At 42.3% G+C, this 23400-nt stretch overlaps 1 pseudogene; it reads right to left on the bottom strand.

Moving 5' to 3' along the window:
* Positions 1 to 6327: 6327 nt before the first annotated feature.
* LOC147465219 (uncharacterized) lies at positions 6328 to 21918 on the bottom strand (annotated as a pseudogene).
* Positions 21919 to 23400: the final 1482 nt, after the last annotated feature.

The following is a 23400-nucleotide window of genomic DNA, read 5'->3' as shown; positions in this document are numbered from 1 at the left end:
TTGGGTTCGCCAAGGGCCCAATGATGAAACTTTCGTGATTATGCCGCCCAAGATCGTAGAGACCGATTGCAATGCCTATGAAACTTTGCAAGGGTGAATATTAGGGTGCTTCCCCTACCTATACAAAGCTACATGGCTATCAGCTCCTGTCTCATTAGTCCACAATGGCATAATGGCCAATTTTTGGCCTTTGGGCTCGCCAAGGGCCCAGTGGCCAAAATTTGGTGATTGTGCCGCCCTAAATTGTAGAGACGGACTGTTGTTCCTGTGAGACTTTGTATGGATGGATATTAGTGTACTTTCACCATCCCTACAAAGTTTCATGGACATATGTTGCCATCTCTTGGTCCAAGGTGGCACAATCGCCAATTTTGTGGCTTTCGGCTCACCAAGGGCCTAACAATCAAAATTTGGCAATTGTGCCGCTCTAGACCATTGAGACGGATTTTGATGTCCATGAAACTTGGTAAAGAGGGAGTTTAGTGTATTTCTCTTGCTCCTCCAAGGTTTCATGGCCATCCATTGTCGTCTCGTCGATCAAGGGTGGTACAATCGCCAATTTTTTGGCTTTGGACTCGCCATGGGTCCAACAATCAAAAGTTTGCGATTGTGTTGCCCTAAACCATTGAGATGGATTTTAATGGTTATGAAACTTTGCACAAGCAAGAAATTAGTGTGTTTTTTTCACCCCCGCAAAGTTTCGTGGTCATCGAATGTTGTCTCGTTGGTGTACGGTGCCAAAATTGCCAATTTTTAGGCTTTGTGCTTACCAAGGATGCAATCGCCAAAATTTGGTGATTCTGCCACCCTAGACGGCGGAGACGGACAACGATGCCCATGAAACTTTGTTGGGGTGGAAGATAGTGTGTTAATTGTGTCCTCGCAAACTTTCATGATCATCCTTTGACGTCTTGACGTCAGTCAAGTGTGCCACAATCGCCAATTTTTTGGCTTTGGGCTCGCAAAGCGGCCAATCACCAAAAGTTGGCAATTGTGCCGCCCTAGACCATCGGAATGAATTGTGATGCCCATGAAACTTTTCACAGCTAGGGATTAGTGTGATTTTCCCACTCATGCAAAGTTTTGATGGCCATCCATTTCTCTCTCATTTGTCCAAGGTGCAACAATTGCCAATTTTTTGGCTTTGGGTTGGTGGGCAAGGGCCCAACGACCAAAAGCTGGTGATTGTGCCATCCTACACCGTTGAGACGGAGTGTGATCCCCATGAAACTTTGCAAGGGTAGGGATTAGTGTGGCTCCCCCATCCCTGCAAAGTTTATTTATGGCCATCCGCTACAGTCTCGTCGGTCCAGGGTGGCACAATCGCCAATTTTTTGGTTATATGCTTGTGAAGGGCCCAACACCCAAAATTTGGCGATTGTGTCTCCCTAGAATCTAGAGACGGAGGGTGATGCCCTTGAAACCTGCAAGGGTGAATATTAGTGTGATTTTATTACCCTCACAAAGTCACATGGACATGCACTCTTGTCTTGTTGGTCCAGGGTGGCACAATTGTCAATTTTTTGGCATTGGTTTTGACAAGGGTCCAATGGACAATATTGGCGACTGTGCTTGGTCCAGTGTGGCACAATCGCCAATTTTTTGGCTTTGGGCTCACCAAGGGCCTAACGGAAAAAATTTGGCGCTTGTGCCACCCTAGACTGTTGAGATGGATTGTGATGACCATCATACTTTTCAAGGGTGAGTATTAGTGTGCTTCCACTACCCTTGAAAATTTTCATGGCCCTCTGTTGTCGTCTCGTCGGTCTAGGATGACAGAATCGTCATTTTTTTGGCTTTGGGCTCCAAGGGCCAAAATTTGGCGATTGTGTCATCCTAGACCATCGAGACGGATTGCGATTCCTATGAAACTTTGGAGGGGTATGGACTAGTGTGATTCCCCCACCCATGTAAAGATTCATGGCCATCCACTATCGTCTCATCGGTCCAGGGTGGCACAATCTCTAACTTTCTAGCTTTGGGCTCGCAAGGGCCCAACAACTAAACTCCTTTGACTGTGCCACCTTAGATTGTCGAGCCTGACAGACTATGATGCGCATGAAACTTTGCATGGGTGGGTATTAGTGTTCTTGCGCCACGCGTGGAAAGTTTCTTGGCCATCCATTGTCGTCTCGTCGATTATACATAATTTGGCGATTGTGCCACCCTAGACTGTCAACATGAACTCTAATGCCCACGAAACTTTACAAGGATGATTATTAGTGTGCTTCAACCACCTCTGCAAAGTTTCATGGCCATCTGTTTCTGTCTCATTGGTCTAGGGTGGAAAAATTACCAATTTTTTGGCTTTGGGCTCACATAGGGCCCAATAGCCAAAATTTAGTGATTGTGTCGTCCTAGACCATTGAGAAAAATTGTGATGCCCATGATCTTTGCAGGGGCAGGTATTAGTGTGATTTCCACACCCTTACAGAATTTCATGGTCCTCCGTTGCCATCTCCTCGGTCTTGGATGACAGAATCACTAATTTCTTGGCTTTGGGCCTACCAAGCGCCCCAGAACCAAAACTTTATAATTATGCCACCCTAGATTGCCAAAGCAGATTTCCATGACAATGAAACTTTGCAGGGTAGGGATTAATGTGCTTACGCCACCCTTGCAAAGTTTCATGGCCATTCGCTGCCATCTCGTGAGTCCAGGGTGGCAAAATCTCCAATTTTATGGCATTGGGTTTTCTAGGGTCCATTGACCAAACTTTTGCGATTGTGCTGCCCTAGATCATAGAGACAAACTGCAATGTCCATGAAACTTTGCAGGAACCTGCAAAAATTTTCATGGACATTGGCTCCTATCTCGTCTATCCATCGGTGGCACAATCGCCAATTTTTTGGCTTTAGGCTCGCCAAGGACCCAACGATAAGAATTTTGCGATTATGCCACCCTAAATCGTAAAGAGCGATTGCGATGCCCATGAAACTTTACAAGGATGGATATTAGTATGGTTCTATCCACAAAGTTTCATGGCCATCCATTGCCGTCTCATTGGTCCAGGGTGGCACAATTGCCAATGTTTTGGCTTTCGGCTCACCAAGGACCCAACTACCAAAATTTGGCAATTATGTCGTCCTAGACAATTGAGACGATGATTAGTGTGCTTCCACCACCCCTAAAATGTTATAAAGACATCTGTTTCCATCTCATTGGTCCAAGGTGGCACAATCGCCAATTTTTTGGCTTTGGGCTCGCCAAGGAAATTTAGCGATTGTGTCGTCCTAGCCGTTGAAACGAATTGCGATGCCCATGATACTTTGTAGGGTAGGTATTAGTGTGATTTCCCTACCCTTGCAAAGTTTCATGGCCCCCTATTGTCATCTCGTCGATCAAGGATGCGAGAATCGTCAATTTTTTGGCTTTGGACGTTGGGTTCGCGAAGGACCCAACGGCCAAAAGCTGGTGATTGTGTTGCCCCTAGACCGTCGAGACGGACTGTGATGCTAATGAAAATTTGCAAGGGTAGGTATTAGCGTGCTTCCCTCACCCTTGCAAAATTTCATGTCCATCCGCTGCCGTCTCATCCGTTCATGGTGGCACAATCTCCAATTTTATGGCTCTGGGCTGGCTCTGGGCTCGCCAAGGGCCCAATGACCAAACTTTCGGGATTGTGCCACCCTAGATCGTAGAGACGGGATGCAATGCCCATGAAACCTTGGAAGAGTAAAGAATAGTGTGCTTCCTCTTCCCCCATAAAGTTTCATGGCCATCCACTCCCATCTCATTGGTCCAGTGTCAAGACAACGGCAAAGCCAGACTAGACAAGGGCAAGGACGGGGGCTAGGCAGTGTGTAAAGGGAGTCCAACTAGGGAAAAGGGCTAGGAGCCATGCTATATAGTGGGTGGTTGGGAGGTGGACTCCTAGGTTTTGGTTCCCCTTGCCTAACATTGGTATCAAGAGCAAGGTTCTTCTTATTTTTGGGAAGGTATAGGCGTGGTGTGGGAGAGCCACACAAAGCTTTGCATGTTTTTTGCATGTCAGGGTGAAGAGCACCGTGGAGCTCACCCCCTGTGAAGAGGACGAGGAGGAGGACTGGGTGGGCAACCCTACTTGCAAGGAGAAGGGGCCGACAAGCGAGTTGCACCAATTTGCCTCTCTCGGGCTTGATGTCATTGCGCGGGCATCTTGAGTGTTTCACGAGCCTGTGGCAACGTCTTTCAACCACCACCCAAGGCGGGGTGAGCAAAAGCCTGCACCTCGTGTTGTTTGCGGGCCGCCATAGACTATGAAGAGCTTTTTTTTCATACTTAGTGGACGCCCAACCCTTTGGGTTAGTGGGCAACCTAAATTTTTTCGCAAACAAGGGACAATACCCACAGTAGGATACCCCCCCTCCCTCTTGTGAAGCTTTGGGCGAAGCTAGGCATATCGACAGGGTCAAGCAAGGGAACGTCCGGGAAATACAAAGGGCAAGGTGCTATTTCTGCTGCGTATACTACATATTATTTTTTTGTACCTTCATTCTAGTCGTCGGCAAGTTATCCAAAATACAAAGACTAGTACAGTACGGGTGCTCAAGGAAAACACACTTACACTATTGGATTGTTTTCTTGAAACCCGGAGCAAGATTACATCCTCGGCGAGGATTGGAGCATGAACAAAATTAGCTGGGCTAATTACCGGTATCAACGGGATTCTTTCTTGGTATTTATGGGTTGCGATACATCGGGTAATTTTCTTGCTATTCCTTGCATTGCACTGTGTCGTCATGGATTCAAATATCAATGACTTTTGATTCGAGAAAAATACGCCTGATCTTGCCCATGATGGCTCACGGCCGGATGCTTTCACGGAGAGTGCCCGTGACGCTACGACAGGTGATGACACTTATGAATTATTCAATATTCAAGAATTTTGTGCACTTCAGACACGAATATAAGCCATGGAAGGAAATTTTCAATCTTTAAATGAAAACCCAAAGAAAAGAAACACCCTCAAAAATCTCGAGGTTGGCACATATGACAAGCTTATTTATAAGCTAGTGGATATCCGCTTACACATGATGCTCACACATATACCATTCACATTTATGACACATCATTGGACACGAAGGTCAAAGAGAACGTTGATACAGATTTTAGAGTAAAGTTGACAAAAAACCATGGTAGAATCCTTAAAAGGAACATATACAATGATGGATCGGTGTTGAACCTCCTCTCTTGCTTTCATGTACTGCAACCAAACCTTAAAGTGCTTGCCTCCTGCTCCTATCTCGTGTGGTAGATGGCACACCCCTACTAGCAGCTTCAAACCTTACCTAAAGCTCCTTTTTGGACCCCATATCGGCCTATAAAGTGCAGCTGCTTAAGGACTCTCCAATCACCCACCCTCTCATCTCTGTAGTGCTGCTCTCTCAACTCCACAAGGGTGACTCCCTTCTGTAGTGCTTCATCGAGCCACCCTCTCTCCTTACACAACTGACGTTGCGCTCCTTCTAAGCTCCTCCGAGCGGCACCGATTCCTCAGCTCTTCTTTATTGTATTCGTACAGTCCTTAACGGCCCATCAACATGCATGCAGCCCACCTTGTTTGCGCCTTAAATCCTAGAGTGCTCCGCTTGTCCTGCATTTTGGAGGCCTCGTTTATACAACATGTCGTCCTCGGCCTCCTCTGTCGTAGCTACCACTGCTCTCACTCAACTAGCCGCTCTCTGGCACTCCCTCCCATGCTTTGTCCAATAGCGACCTCGCTATTGGTCGCCCCTTAGAAAAACTCGCCCGGTGAGCAAGCGGTCCCAGGCATTGCCTCCAGGCACTACCCAGTATATCATCATGGTGTAAATCCAGATGACCGCCAGCCCTGTCTCCCACTTTGCCCCATTCCTGATATGGAGGCCTTTCCATATGGAACCCCTCACATGCAGATAACACCTCCCCTTCCTTATGCGAACTCTAGTGCCACCCTTCCATTGTGGACAGCGAGACGTACTCGTTTTCTTTTTTTTATATGTTGAATCCAATTTTAATATCTTAAATTATATTTTCTTCGCGTGTCCTTGACCACCTCGAGCACTCGTCGAGAGTATTACACCCGCATTACATTTAGAGTTGCATCCATTTTGTAATAGCCCTCGATGGACTAGCTGCAATATACTTGACTTAAAGCACATGAGAAGCTTGGAACTTGCCAAGCTTGGGCAATCATTTTGCATACATCATGGCACCACCTATCGAAGATACCCACTCACCATTCCTGGCAAAGCTACATATAAGAGCCACATATAGCATACACATCCCAATCACATTTGCGCAATCTGCATCTAGCACGTGTTCAAGCATTCCCCTATCAAGCTACTAATTTCCACACCACTGCTACTACTGGCACTTCCATGGGTCAACATAGTTTGGGTGCACCATCATTGCCCACCCCTTGGTTAAGCATTCACGCTCAACCATAACATTATTTAGATAATATATCATTGCATAAGAAGAGAACTGGTAGATATTATTTACATAAGCATTAGATAGATAGAGAGAGACTTTCACTGGTTGTAGCACCCAAACGGATCAAATAGAAAGCCATAGGCTCTCCCAAGCGTGATTTTTACTCCACCTAGATAAAAAATATGGCATTGATCATCACCATTTTTCTGTAAAATTGATACAAACCACCCCAGTGTTGCACTTGTAAACCTGTAAGCCATCCATGTATGTAGCTCTTGACAGAATAACCCTTCGAAAAACTGTACACATGAACCTTCTTCACACATAAAACTAGCATGTACACCTTGCAAACCTTTTACATCATCTGTTTCCCAGCCATCGGCTAGAGAGCTCACCGTAGCCTGATTGTCTTCAAATAAGATAACCTGTAGCAATCGGCATAGAGGCGCTTGCATAGCAACCTTCAACAACATATCCGTCAACAACATGGCATCCACCTGCAGTGACTGATCCTCCAAAGCAAACACCGGCATACCTTCACCTGTAGTCCCTTCAAACAACACTGGAAAAGGCGGAAAGCTTTGCATACCTTGTATTCTTGCCATAGCTTTAGCAACCAAAACCTGCGACTTGTCATCTACATTGACCACTGGATTATCAAACCCCTGAGGTTGCTTCATCAAAGCACTCTTCTTCAGTCAACATGGTATTACCATCACAAGGCAAGAGAGAGGGTTGCCCAACCCCCTAGTCCGCACAAAATGTCTCTTCACCTGCAATTTGTTGCTCTTTGACCACCTTATCGACATGCATAACATCATATGTCTCATACCTTGAGAAAGCAGACTCTGTTTCCCATGTATTATCTGTATCCAAGGCACTCCTATAGCTCGAATACACCTCGGCTTTCTCCACAAAACTCACCGGATTTGGCACTTCAACTATCTTCTCCAGTGCTTGATTTTCGAAAGTCACTTAGTCAAGCACATCAGGCGGTACTTGGTAGACTCCTCTCTACAACTACGGAGGCCTCATAGGCCCACATGGTATCATCTCAACTCTGTCATCACGCCTATCCACTACTACCACATGTGGATCAATAAAGGGTCCGATTACCTGAATCTCTTCCCTAGCAATTGGCCTTAGCACCAATGGACTCGCCAGAACCTGCTTTGCCTGTTGCTTCTTTAAAACCTTCTTCGTCCTGCTCTGCGCATAGGCTACTGCCTCCTTGTATGTGCACGGTCCATCTATCTTGACTTTATCCCGCACTTTTACATGCAAGCAGTCCACAAACTTGGTCATCTTTAAAAAACCCGCATTCTCTACAGCAGTTACCTTAACCAACTTGCTCCATATGGCCTCGAACTCCCACACGAATGCTCAGAAATCATCGTCAAGGCTTTGCTTTAGGTTGTCCATCATCTGCTTCACTTCACTCCACTGCGTGTTGGCCACAGATCGGCTTTGGAATGCCGCTTCCAATGTGCTCTAATCCTGATTTTCTTCAGCCTGCAAACCTTTGTACCATACCTTTGCTTTTCCACGAACCAGGAGCGGGAAAGCTTGGGCCACTCCCTCTTCTCTTGACAAGCCACTGTCCAGCAAAAAAAGGCCGTAGTCTTGCAACCAAACCACAACATCTTTAGCACCTATAAAAGTCAAAAAACTCGACCATGCCATTCTTGTTAGATCCTGCTCTTCAAACCGTGACACCGTCTTCGACTTCACCAAGGAGCAATCTGCAGGTCCTCTATGGGGGCACCACTGATGGAAAGGGGTAAATAAGAAAACCACTAACACACAATCTGAATGCCTCTCTATAGCCTACTGATTTCACAGCACCCTTATCCCCTATTTAACAGACACCGAGATACCCACTCTGCAAACAATCAATGTCCATGCCCAAACTCGACCAACCCTAAACGTCTACACCCAGTTGCAAAGCATGTAATCATAGTTTCAATCTCTGATCCTTTGAGAGCACCATCACCCAAAGAAAAGAAACACCCTCAGACATCCCGAGGTTGGCACATATGACGGGCCTGTCTATAAGCTAGTGGATACCCGCTTACACATGATGCTCACACATATACCATTCACATTTATGACACAACATTGGACACGAAGGTCGAAGAGAATGTTGATACTGATTTTAGAGTAGAGTTGACAAACAACCATGGTAGAATCCTTAAAAGGAACATATACAATGATGGAACGGTGTTGAACCTCCTCTCTTTCTTTCATGTACTGCAACCAAACCTTAGAGTGCTTGCCTCCTGCTACGTTCTCGTGTGGTGGATGGCACATCCCTACTAGCAGCTTGGAACCTTACCTAAAGCTCCTTTTTTGACCCCTTATCGGCCTACAAAGTGTGTTAGCAGCAAGCTAACGCGGACATCATTTTTCGGAGTTCTCCTTGTAAAACGATTATTATTTTGATAAATCGGGAATATTGTAACTCCTATTTTCTTTATAAACTTTGTAATTAATGAGCCGGGGCTACAAGCTTCTAGATTGTATCAGCCAGTCAATTCCCAGTTTTGGTAGAACTCCAAATTATTACTTTCGACCACCCAAAAATCTTGGCTAAGGTATAAAAGCCAATTTTTGTAATTTTTTAATAAGTTTTTGGATAAGAAATACACAGTGTGAGCTAACGACGCTCACTCCTCTCCTTATTGCACTTCCTACTCCCTCTTCGGTTGTCACATTGTGATTGTGTTTGTTGCATTGCAACGCAGGTAAGAGCTCACGCATTGACGTAAGCCATTCACAGTATTTTGTAGCTTTTGGCATCGTCGACCCGCGGCCTAATTTCTTTATAACTAGAAATTTACAATTTTAAAACAAAAACTAAGCATAGGCGGGGTATTAGGACATCATTGCTAAGCATTTAGATGTATTCGGGGTTGAAAACGACTGGGTCAAAAATCCACTGCTGCTAATAATCGCGATTTTGGAACTTGACCTAAAGTGGGGTTTGAGGCCATAGGCATGTGTGCTTAGGTCTTATAATCTTGTGCTAGAAGTTTTGTTATGTTTGGATGTCATTTGATGCTGTAACGGATGTGATTCGCTTGCCGACGAGCGATTGGATTTTGGTGATTTCAGTCACTTGAGTGTAGCTTGAGTTAGATGCGAGTTGTTAGTTGTTTTCCAAGAGATTGACAACCTCTTGTAGCCTCTATGCACTAGTCGAGTCAGCTTCGTCCCATGGTTTGACAAATTAATCGTGGTTCTTGCTAATACTACAATAAGATAGGATGGTGAGGTTAGACATGCGTCCCACATTTGGCGTCGTTGCCGGGGATTGAAGAGACCTAAACTAGGGAAAAACACGAGCGTCTTGTGTAATTATCCTTTAACTTCCTCTAGGTTTGCCTAAAGTTCAAAACTCTCTTTTAGAAACCGCATAGCCTAAGATTGTCATCTTTAGCTGTGTAGAGGTATCTTGGAAGTAATCATACTTGATAAGTACCTTTAGGATTGTAGGATTGTAGATTTAGATTTGGATTAGTAGATGAGACAAGTCTTACGGTCAAAACTCTAAAAAACATAAAAAAACACAAGAAAACGAGTGTTTGTGGACACTTTCCACAACCCATTGCATGAGAAACTAGGAGTAGGGTAAGTAGGATCCGCAGTGGATTTCGGAACATTGCTCTCTCTGAACGAAGCATCTATGAGTTGTTATTAGAAGCTGCAGAATTTCAGGTCTACGACTAGAAATAGCTTGAAAAGACTTGAATTCACTCAATCCGACTGGAGAGCAAGCCTAAGAGTTGTCCGAACCAGTGGGTAAGCTCAAAGATACTTCAAGGTAAAAATTTCAAGAAGTTGACCAAAACTCAGATTATTTACTTTTTCTGAACATTTTAGGCCAAATTAAGTTTTGACTTGATTTATAGGCTTAAAAAACATCATATAAAGACTGTCTTTGAAATTGCAAAAAAGTGCCCATTTCAAGCCTCAAGTTAATAATCGTGATTATTAACTTTTTGCTCTAAAGTGGCCAAGATTCAAACCATTGACTCATTGCATGTGTACAAACAACTTTTGTAAAGGCCCAAGAGATTCGGATCACTAAACTGGCAAAAAACTGGGTAAAAACTAAAGTTTGTACTGACTTTTGAATCTTGAGTGTGAAATGAGAAAAAATTGATCCAAACTTGTTGAAAATTGATTCATAAGCTTATATTGATGTGATAAACTTGTGTATATGCTTAGTTGATCAAAAACTTGCAAAATTTTGGCAAAAGTAAATAATCGTGACCAAGTTGGCATACCACTAACTTTACCATGTTGTAATAAGCCCACAAACCAAATTTGGTAAGATTTGAATCATTGGATTGAAAATTGTGACTAAAATTACAAAGTTAGTTTGCGGACAGATAATTGATGACCATTTGACCAAAAATTTTCCAAACTTGATGGAAATTGGCTAGTGACCTTAACATAAGGTGCTTAATAGAATTGTGTCAAAGTTGGGATAAAAATTTGCAAAAAATTGTCATGAGTAAATAATCGCGATTATTTACATCTGCTTCAAAACTTGGTGATTTTGCAAATTTGAGTATACCACAAGATCAAGCACATCAAGTAGACCCCAAAAATCAATTTTGGTGAAACTTGGACCACAAAAGTAAGACTTAAGCCAGATTCTTGAAATCAGAGTCTACGGACACGGAACAGTGGGTAAACTTGATCAAAGTCCAAACTTGTTGAAACTTACCCAAGGGCTTTAACAAGTTGTATACTTGACAAACCAATCCAAAAAGTGCCAGAAATTAGCAAAAGTAAATAATCGCGATTATTTACTTCTGCTAAACCAGAGACTTCAATTTTGACTTTTGGGCTTATACAGTGTTAGACCAGCATAATATAAGGCCATAGGAAAAATTTGGGTTCAATCGAATCAAAATTGATACCGATACACTCAGTTTACAGGTTGCAGATTAGACCTTTGATTTTGCTAAGCTGAATCTGGAAGTTAAAAATTTTGACTTCCATAGCACGAATTAAAGTGATATGCAGAGACCAATCACGGGAGTTCTCAAAAGCTCTACTATCCTTACAGAAAAATAGCTAATTGAATTGATTTTGTACAAAAATCAGGTTGCAGACGAGGAATCAGTGGCTTGACAGAAAGTGCAATTGAATCAAGTGGAAATTGACGACAAGTCAATCCCAGGTGAGTACTCTATCTAGGGCTTCATAAGTCTATATGAACCTTAGATCCGGTCATGTAATAGGAAATCAATCCCTATTCGGGGAAAACACCAGTAGAGTATCCACTGAAGAAAGCGTAAATCGAGGAAACTCCTTGCACACAATTCCTCAAGAAGTCTCAGACACTTTTTCAGATTCAACATCCGAAATGTCTTCTTACTCGACTCACTTGAAAACCGGAACGACAATGCGCTATAAGCATATACTCTTCTACAAGATTAATCGTCATGGAGCCCAGGTTTATTTGGATCCTAGCGAAGAGTATGCTATTCGCATTGATGACCATGAAATTGAGTTTGAAGAAGAGATTAGGGAAAACAAACAAGGAAAATTGTACATGGATCGAAACGGAACTCCATATGTACAAGTCGAAAATCCGGATGTGATAGATAAATGGGGATTAGAGGTAAACACTATAATCCCAGACATGTCAGCAAAAGAAAGACCACCACTGTGGAATTCGAGAGATACGAATAGGTAGATTTGAAGCCTTTGAAACGGCTTAGTACGGATAATCCTAGGATCGGAGTCTATTGTTGGGAAGATAGAAACGTAAAAGATCTTTTGTGGACTTCTCATGTTAGACCAGGACAATTAACGGCCATGAAGATCATTTATATCTTCAAGATCAAAGATAAGGGATCGGCTAATCTACCAACTTACTTGTTTAGGTATTGTTATAACAACAATTTTGTTATGATGACTCCTGAAGAGGTAGAACAAACCAAGTACCAGGATATTCCATACGGGATTGGATACTGGATCAAGGACTAGAAAACACTCCAAGAGATGAACATCGTGAGAGATCATCTTAGAGTAATGTGAAGAAACCAGAAACCACCTCATCACGTAGAAAACCGGGTGACACTAAGGCTAGTCAGGGCTACACGAGTCACTATTTCCTACAGACTGGTTTGAAGGACTTGGAACAGGACCAACTCCCAGAAGACCTGGAGTTGAACCGAATAGACCTGTCAGACCAGCTAATTTTCAAGAATGGGTTAGGAAATACAATGGATTAGGGGATCCATATGACCACTTAGCAAGCTTTAAGCAAGTGCTAAGAGCAGAGCGAATATTCGATTTCCATACTCAATTCGAGGGGTTTGGAATGAGATTAGAAGGAAAAGCTTTGACATGGTTCCAAAACATTCCACCCAGGTCGATAATGGACTTGAATACATTAGCTCAAGGATTTGTAGCTGCTTGTTCTAAAACGGGGATTAAATATAATACGGTAGCTCAAATCTACAGCTTTAAACAGAAACATGGTGAGTCTATTAGGGATTGTGCAACTCAAATAAAGCAATACATTGCCAGATGCCCAGAGATGGAGATACCTGCAGAGGAACGACTTGTATCATTGTTTTTGGAGAGACTACTAAACAAAGAACTTCATGCTATACTCTATAGTAAAAAGCATACAACCCTAGAGGCATGTGTGTCTGATGCTATTGACCTAGGAGACAATTGTGAGATCTTCAATGAAGAGGATGTCCCTAAGGATAACCAAAGTGAGAAGACCGCATCCACAAAATCAGCACAAGTGGGAACAACTGCTGCAACACCACTCTCAGCCATTGAAGATATGCTAAAAAGGATGAATGACATGATGAACAATATGCAAAAAGCACCTATGAGAGGACCATGACAGGGGATTAACCCACAAGGACAACTAATTAGGCCACAAAAATGGTGTGCAATTGAGGGTAAATGGACCAACCATGAGACCCACGAGTGCTACTTCATACCAAAGTATGATGGTAATGTTCAGTACGTGCCCATGAGACCCCAGGGACAACCCATGTACAGATACCAGCCTAATATGGCTCAAGTTCATAGACCACCAATGGGAATGGAGAGACCTCAACCTGTGTTGGGACAACAACCTCCTTATCCAGGACATAATGTGGTGCCTGTAAAGTACATGCACTCAAAAGCAATTATAGATGAACAAGAATTAGTGCCTGTTACGACCTTTGCAGAGCCTAGTCTATCTACACTAATCATAGAGGGAGATTGGTATAGTCCACACCCACCACCAATGAAGGAAACCATGACTTATGCTCCACTAGAGCTCGCACCAATGTATTATGTAGCTAATATAGGTGTCAGACCTCCCATGGGATGACCCATAATGAAGCCCAGAACAGGAAACTGTCATAACTATGGTGCTGATGACCATTGGAAGAACGAATGTCCAAAGCCAGAAAAAAACCTCAAACCAATTGAAGCCTATTGCTTACAATGTTGCAAAAAGGGATGTAATGCATGTTCAATCCCATTACAAAAAGTATACTCTCCAAGATCGGAAAATCATAATCGAACAACCTGTTAGGGAACTACAAAAACAAGGTGAGTCTTACGAAGGACCTGAAAACGCTAAAAGGGTAGACTTGGTTGAGCCAGAAGAAGAGCCCAAACCGGCTTACATTGAAAATGACGTAACAGAAGAAGAAGAAAAACTTTTGTTGAGCTTGTTAAAGGAATATCGGGATATCTTCGCTTGTTCTTACAAATATCTCAAGGGTGTTGATCCAGAAATCTGTCAACATACTATACCCATGAGAGATGCTGCGAAACCAAGTAGACAGAGACCATACACTTATAATGAAACATTTTCCAGAAAGATCAAAGAAGAGATTGAAAAACTAAAGGAAACCGAATTCATTTATGAAATTGAACACACTGACTCGGTGTCTCCAATTGTGGTAGTACCTAAGAAGAACGGGAAATTACGAGTGTATGCTAATCTAAAAAAAGTGAATGCAGCTACCATTAGAGACAACTTTCCTGTTCCGATAAACTGAGCATGTTTTAGAAAGAGTGGCAGGAAAAGAAGCTTACAGCTTCCTAGATGGCTTTTCGGGATACAATCAACCTTTGGTTGACCCAAAAGATCAGCATAAAACTGCTTGTTCAATAGAATGGGGTATATTTGCCTATCGGGTTATGCCGTTTTGGTTAACTATTGCTCCAGCCACATTTCAGAGATTGATGAGCCATGCTTTCCAAGAGTACCTTCGGAAATTCTTGGAAGTATACATGGATGATCTATGCGTACATTCATCAATCTGAGCTGATCATTTTGAACAACTCAAAAAGGTATTCGAGAAATATAGACTCTACAGGATTAGCTTAAACCCTGAAAAGTACACATTCATGGGAAGACAAGGGAAAATCCTAGGACATATAGTGTCTAAAAATGGCATAGCTACCGACATTGAAAAGATTCATGTCGATTCATGTCATTGTTGATTTGCCTAGACCAACAACAGTCAAAGAGGTACCAGCATTCATGGGACATTATGGATACTATTGACGGTTCATCCACATGTATGCTATAATTGCAAAACCCATGTATAGCTTGATTACGCACTTTGAATGGACCGAAGCATGTGAAGAATCCTTCATGAATCTTAAGCAAGCTCTCACCTTCGCTCCAATATTAAAAGTAGCTGATTGGGATAAAGTATTCCATGTACATGTAGATGCTTCAAACTTTGCCACTAGTTGCATACTAGCTCAACCAAGAGATGGAAAACTTGAATTTCCTATCTCTTATGCTAGCCGACAATTGATTGTGGTAGAAAATAATAACACCACCACTGAAAGAGAGAACTAGGAATGATCTATGCCGTAAAAAAGTATAGACATTACTTGTTAGCAAGCAAGTTTGTGTTCTTTGTGGACCATCAAGCTTTTTTATATTTGGTCAATAAACCATGCAGCACAGGGAGAATTGTGAGATGGTTCATCATTCTTCTCGAATTTGATTTCACTGTGGTAGTAAAAAAAGGTACTACACATCAACGAGCAGATCATTTATCAAGGATAGTTTCAGGGGAATCACCTAAAGGGGTAGATGATGATCTACCAGATGCCTATTTGTTCTCCGTAGAAATGATACCAAGATGTTCGGAGAAAATTGTGCCATTAATGACCATAGCTCAAGTGGATTCACCACTTCCTATCACAATCGATTTAATCGAGAAATCGGCTATGTATCAATTACTAGCTAGGAGGCTATATAGAAGAAATCGAGCTGGGATATTACTTTTATGCATTAACCCTGAAGAAAAGGAACAATACCTAAGTCAAGCACATGTTACCATAGTAGGACTTCACTTCGCCGAAGACCAAACTATGCAACAAATCTCAAGACTTAGAGTATTTTGGCCGACTATGAGGGGATATGTTAGATCTTTTGTCAAAGACTGCCCTCAGTTTTAAAAAAAAACCGCGCATTCCTCGTGTAACATTGTTTCAAATGTTCGGCTCGATAAGAGTAAACGTCGTCAAAGAGCAATTGAAACGGAATCAAGAGACTATGCTCTTATTGGAAACCAATTGTATCGGAGAGGTAAAGATCAACAGTTGCATCTTTGTGCAAATGAAAACGAGTATATTTCGATTATAGAGCACATGCTGGATTAGCTAGAGGTCACTTTTCTAGTGAGACCACCGCAAGAGCAATCTTGATGGTAGGAATATGGTGGCCAACCCTTTTTGCAGATGCCAAAGAATATGCTCAAAGATGTGATTCTTGTCAACGAGCAAAAATGCCAACACGGGTAGACATCATGCCCTTAAGTCCAATGATGGGGTCTCGAGCCTTCGCAAAATGGGATATAGATTTTGTTGGACCGATACAACCACCTGCTTACAGAATCCAAGCTCAATATATCATTGTAGCTACGGACTATTTGACCAAATGGGCCTAGGCTAAGGCAACCCAAAATAATGATGCTAGAACCACTACTGCATTCTTATATGAGTATGTATTTGTAAGGTATGGACTACCAATAGAGATTGGTATGGACTACCAATAGATATTGTCAGTGATCGAGGAACTCATCTCCTCAACGAGGTAATAGAGTATTTGCTTAATGAGTTTACGGTAATCCATAACAAATCATCTCCCTATCATCCACAAGCTAACGGACAAGCTGAGCATATGAATAAAATTCTTAGCTCAGTACTGACCAAAGTGGTTAGTTCAGGAAGGACGAACTGGGAAATGAATCTCCATGCTTCTCTATGGGCTTATCGAGTTTCATTCAAAACAGCTCTAAATGCCACACCCTTTAACCTTGTTTATGGTCTTGATGTCATACTGTCAGTAGAGTTTCTATTGCCGACCTTAAGGGTAGCACAGACTCTCGAGTGGACTGGACATGAATTGTCAGAACGACTTGAAGATTTGGAAAAGCTAGACGAGCAAAGGCTAACCGCTATAGCTCATGTCGATGCTCAAAAGCGAAAACAAAAACAATTTTTTTATTCTCACTTAATCACAGAAATTTTCAAGAAAGGGGACTTAGTTCTAGTCTATTCCCTTAAACAACACATTTCCAAGTTTAAGAAAAAGGGAAATGGACCATTTATCATTGAAGATGTATCGCCAAGTGGAGCAGTAAAATTGTCCACCCTAGATGGTGAGCCAATGGCTAATTGGATTAGTGGATGTCGGTTAAAGAAATACAATTTTCCACTAACCAATGAATTGCTAGAGAGAATGCATGCAACCAAACAAAGGAAAATCAGGCGACAGCAGGTTATTGATGAAGCTCAGGAGGAAGCTAGACTTTGAGTGCTCAAGCGTAAAGCTGCCCTCAAGAAGCAGCAGATACCAATTCCCATCAACACTCTAGAACTAGATGATCGACAATGGGAATTACCTAAAGACGCAGTTTCAACGGATGATGACTAGTTAGATGGAATGGATCTGCGCATCGAAGTACAGCTCAACAATCATTGCACCAATGCTTTGGTAGACACAGGAGCTAGAGTGAATGTTGTCAGTTATTTCACATACCGGAAAGCAACAAAGCAGGCATTTATCCCAAGAATAACAACAATCAAAGGATGCAATAAGAATCCAACTCCAACATTGGGAGTAGTCAACTTGAACGTGGTAGTACATGGATGTTCATGCCCGCATCAATTCGCATGCTTGCCCGATGAGCACATGAATGAGACAATGATTCTTGGTATTCCGTGGATGCGTACGTACAAAGCATTACCAGATTGGGATACGAATCAGCTAAAGCTATCACTTAAAGGAGGGAAACTCATTGTTCCTATTGCACCAAGCAAGGAAGCATGGAAAAGATGCTACCAGAAGACCAAACCACGAAGAAAATCTTCTCCATCTTCTCAACAAACTAATGCTACAAGTAGCATGCAAGGAGTTAGGAAAATGTGGGTACCAAAAGCACAACTTGTGGATAAACCAAATCAGATCTAGGTACCTAAAACTTCACCAAAGACACAACAGATGATTCCAAGGATTCGAGCACAGAATCGAGCACCTATAATTAGGGAACCTAACATGAAGAAGATTTGGAAGAAAAAGGAACACTTATCTTCTCCACCTACCGTGAAACCAAACAAATAGTGGCGAGTTAAGTCGCACCAGGCTCTAAAACAACATGCACCAAGCCGACCAAGCTATCAATGTCGAGTAAAATCTTGACAACCATCTAATGTGCTACCAACAGCTCAAGAAATCAGTGTGCTTAAACACCCCGATAGTACTATCAAACAAAGAGCACAAAGGCTACAAGATTTGCTCTTTGGAAGAAATCAACAACAAACCTCGACAAAAGAAACCCTTGAGTTATTTACTCAAGACCTAGCTCTTGCACAGCATATTGAGTTGAAATGCATTGATCTTCATATCACGGTAGAGACAATCATGGCTATGTATAGGCACAAATGTTCAACCTATGCAAGCAGTCATCCCGGAAAACGCCATCTAGGAGGGGTGGAAGAGTACTAAGTACTAAGTAATTAAGGGCAATGTTTGAAGAGGGAGGAAAAATTTTCACGTTAACGTGTGATTTTTTCAAAATTACCTAATAATGCCCTTATAATCCATCATCAAGGGAAAATTCATTGATAATATCTTTCCGATGAGTGTAAATAGTGTATATACTATCAAGAAATCATAAAAAATAGTCTTTTTTTGGATATTTTTCATCATTTTTGTTGATAGGAAAGCTTAAAAATGGAGAAATCCGACAAGAAACAATAAAGCTGTGTTTTTATAAGGGATTTTCTTAATTATTGGATTTTTACTTTACTTTTTTAGAGCATTTTTCTATTTTCTTTGATTTTTCAAATAAAAAGGTCAAAAATTAATAATAAATAGCAGGGAAGCTCATATGGAAAAACGGAAGACACGGTGGTGATCTAAAAGACAAGGCGGACAAGCAAAAAAAAATTCAACGAAATCAGAAGATGGAAGTGGGAAGCCTAAATTAGGCGGCCATGACTACTTCTGCAAAATTCTTGCAGAATGAGCTACAGGAATCCGATTTGGGAATTTTTTGAGCCTAACATAGATTTCACGGTCTAATAAGACTAACGGGGGAATCTAGGGAAATTTGGTTTGGGAAGTCCTAGTATAGATATCCAGGGTAGGTTAAAACCACCTCATTTTCACTTGGAGCCTTTGTAGAGAGAGCATTTTGGCCTCTTTCGCGCGACGTTTCTGGAGCCCACAATTGACCTTTTTCAGCACCGTCTCACACGAGACATGAGGGGTAAGTTCTCTACTCATCAATGATCCATTTTGTATGGCCGGTAGCTAGTCTAAAGCTCTAGAAAAAACCCTAAAAACCGAGCAGTGCACGAAGACATATGACCTAAAACTGACCATAGCGGCTTGCCAGCTTGACCAAATCGGATGGGATTTGAACCAGAGCATGCCCTAACAATATAGAACCTTTCCATACCATTAGATGACCATTTGGCTGGGGTCAAGGGGGGTCCCCAGTAGAGAAACTAGGGTTTTTGCAAAAGGCCAGAATTTCGACCCAATTCCACAGATGGCTTGCTAATGAGGTTCATATACAATGTATATGAGTGGTTTGATGAAATCCATCAAGTAAAGCCCTCGAAAAGCAGAAAATGGCTTGAAGTTTACAAAGCGTCAAATTCGACACATGAGGCCAAACTGACTCCAAATGAGCCAGAATTGGACAGGTAGCTTCACGACTATGTTACGGACAAGTCCAAAGCCTCAAAGTTGACCGACATACCCAACAGACATAGTAATCACCAAAAAATGGTGATTTCAAAGTTGACAGAGCACCAAGTGATGCTGGCATGATCAAACTTGACCAAATTCAATTTAGGACTTGTATTAGGTGTATGAAACATGTCTATGTCAAAATCTATGAGAAATGCAAAGTTTTTGTCACTGTAGTAAATAATCGCGATTATTTACTCTTGCATCATTTTTGCTTGGAAATTGTCAATTCTCCTCACCTATCATGTGTACACATCTATTACATGCCAAAAATAAAGTATGAGCCAAAGTGACCATCCATTACTTGCAAAATTGCCGAAAAACGCAAAGAAGTCCTTGCAAGCCAAAATTTGGGTTAGGAACAACTTTTCTTGATCCAAATCACCTCATAATTCACACCCAAGGTCTATACCATGTCTAGAACCAATCCATGCCAATAAATGTCAATTTTGGAAGAAAAGTTAATAATCGCGATTATTTACTTTTTGGCAAAATGAGAAAATTTCGAAAATTTGGCATCATACATCCAAAGTACATGTTGTGATAAGCGCACTTGCAAATTTTGAGTCAATTTGGATTCCAAAATCTCAAATTTCCTTTATATCTACGTATTCAGAGACCAAAAGCCAAAATCTCGTACAATTTTCACCCTATGCATCCAAATGAGCCCATATCTCCCTCAGAGCATGTAATTGGCATATACTTCAAGCCTATAGAACCAAGTTTGCAAAAAAGTTGAAATTTTTCCCAGCTATAAATAATCGCGATTATTTACTTTGGTTACACAGTTTTGTTCCTAGCATGATTTTATGCACCTTTGCTTGTTCAAAAATTGATTTGAAGCAATTTGGACCAGATTATCAGCATTTCACTCTAAAAGGAAATTCCAGAGAAAAATCTGACCAATCTGCTAACTTTGCACTCTATTCACTGAACAGGAGCAATGCAAGTTGCTGAGAAGGCTAAGAAGAAGTTAAACCAAAAGGAGAAACTTCAAGAGCTTCCCCCATATCAACTGGACCCCGAGTCAGTCAAAGCGGCAAAAGCATCCTACCTTTCTCGAGAACAATTGGAAGAACACCACACCACGGTTTTAATTGGTAGGTTTAAGAGTGAAGAAGGGCATTCGGTGGAGTTGTTGCTCTTGCCTAAAGAGGTCTATGATGTAGCTGCAAAGCCATAAACCAAGGAGGCTAGCTGCAGGTTGGGGCTACGACACTTCTACGAATAAGAGCCTTGCGGGGTAGACTTTCAAAAAGCTTATGAGCTTCTGTCCACCATCAAGGAAGACGGAACCTCCCAAATCTCTGACAACCAAGGAAACACGGTCGAGGTTTTTATTACAAAAGAAATAGTGGTAGAGGCACTCCGACTGCCCACTAAAGGTATGACCATGAGGGCAAGAGACAAGAAAACAGCGGGCACATTCACAAAGGAAGCTGTCGCGGCTACATTTGCTGATCTCATTCACAAGCAGGTGGAAGAGCCAGCTTGTCTGTACCATCAACATTTCCATTTCTTGGCAAAAAGGCCACCAAGGTACACGACACCAAATCACGCCTTGGCCACCACTTTTACAGAAGTTCTGAAGTCAACCACCAGACAGCCTGTGGACCACACGCAATATGTGTTGACAACATTGAAATCCACAAAGAAGGAGGTAAAGATAACATACTTGGGCGTGCCAGAAGTATTAACAAGAATAGCCTATCTTGCCATCGGCATTGCCGACAACCACTGTCAGCCCTGGATCAGAATACATGGACCCTGGCAGCTCAACCCTCTCCAAGATCTACAAGATCAGGTAAAAGAACATTTAAATTGTGCAATGAATCAAATGATAGCTCCTCAGAGAAACACAACAGTGAAAGCTCTGACAACGGAAAAAAAAGAGCTAGGAGGGAAGAGATGAAGAGGAAAGCGATGGCTGCCCACCAAGAGGAGCCAGCTCAAAAACAAGCGAGATTTGAAAGAGAAAAATAGGCATACCAGCACACTCGGCAATCACAGGGGAAAGACCCAAAAAAGTGGATACCTAGAGGCCTAAAGGGACCTAGAACAAAGCATCATATGAGAAAAGAGGCTGAGAATCCACAAGACTATTTAGAAAGAATGTACCAAGAGGTAGAAGCCTTAAAGTTGAAAGAGGCCGAGGAAGCGGCAAAGGAAGCTGAAGAAGTAGCCACCTAAGGGCAAATCCAAGCATCTCCCATACCTACCTCACCGTAGTCGGAACAATAGGACCAACCCATGCCTACTCCACCATCATCACCACCATCACCACCACATCATACCAGTGAAGAAGCCGAAGCCGACAAAGAAACAGATTCTAGATTCACCCACCAAACGGAAGCTACACAACAAGATGCCCACGCCAAACAACATGAGGAAAAAGAAGCTGAGCCAGAGCTAGAGCAGGCAGTTAAAGAAACTCACAAGCCGGCGGATAAAACGGATAAAGAGGCACTTGATAAAGAGGCATTTGAAAAAGACAAAACCACTACTACCTCTGAGAAAGAAACTGAGACTGAGATGGCAACAAGGCTTGCAACCGAAGAAATGGAAAGGGTTGAGACCACAATGGTAATTTCCATTAAGCTAGCAACTGCCGAGGTTTCAAAACCTTAGGATGGCCAAGGAAAAGCAACCATCTCTATAGAAACATCATCCATAACAACACAATAAGGAGATACACAAGAGGCTGTCGGCACATCTCAACTAGCACGACAGGAAGAGTGGCAGTCCAATGACGAGGTCATTCTACATGTAAACGAGTATGCAAGGCAGATGCAAATCATGACGGAGAAACTCCGCTCAGCAGCCTTTAACCGCATTACTAAAGCCAAAGAATTAGAAATGGTCATAGATGCTCTTCAAGGCAAACTTGACGACAGAATGGTTACAATCACTGATCTCCAAAGACCGGTACAAGAACTCAAAACAGAGGCGGAACATCATCAAATGGCACGAGACAAACAACAAAAGGAAATGGAGGGGCTAGGTGACCTCCTGACTAAGTTATCTGATGCCTGCAAAGTGAAAGATGAGCAGCTGGCAGAAGTGATAAACAAACTTCTTACGACCTCTCTGTCAGCTCAGACTCATTCAAGTACAATTAGATGTAGCCAACGCATCTGTGTAGTATTCTGAACAAAGAACTAATGATCAAGCCACTTTCTTGAGGCAAATAAGAGAAAATCTAGTTGTGGCCTCGATCAAGGGAACATATGAAGTGTACAAGGCTCTTGAAAAGAAAAACAGAGATTTAGAACTGGAGTTGAAGTTGGAACAGTCACAACGCAGAGACCTGGCACTCATGCGGGTCCAAAGAGAAGAGGAACTCCTTAAGGAAATTACACAACTAAAAAAAATGAATCAAGTCCTCAGAGATGGAAATCCCGATACTCAGGAAGAGGCCGGCACTTCAGAGCCGCCCCAAATGGACAACCCCTCGGTATCATTTGTTGAACTCAAGACACAGTCTACAAAAGACCCGAGTGGTGAAGAAGATTTTTAGGTCCAAATCACAGAGGAAGACACAATGCCCGTGGTCCAGCTGTAAAAGGCTAAAGAAGATGCAATGAAGGAGAAGACCGCCTTAGAGGTAGATGAGCAGTGGAAGGCAACTATAGATTGGGAGTTGAGAGTTTTACACTCTGTCAACATCACTCAGCTCACTCCCAATCAAATCAATGCTCAATGGCACCAACAATCCCTGCCCTACCCTCTCATCA

Source organism: Adiantum capillus-veneris, chromosome 1 (assembly GCF_014529385.1).
Source record: "Adiantum capillus-veneris isolate H3 chromosome 1, ASM1452938v2, whole genome shotgun sequence".
NCBI lineage: Eukaryota > Viridiplantae > Streptophyta > Polypodiopsida > Polypodiales > Pteridaceae > Adiantum > Adiantum capillus-veneris.
The sequence above is the reverse complement of the archived record's forward strand: the minus strand, read 5'-3'. Positions and strand labels throughout refer to the sequence as shown.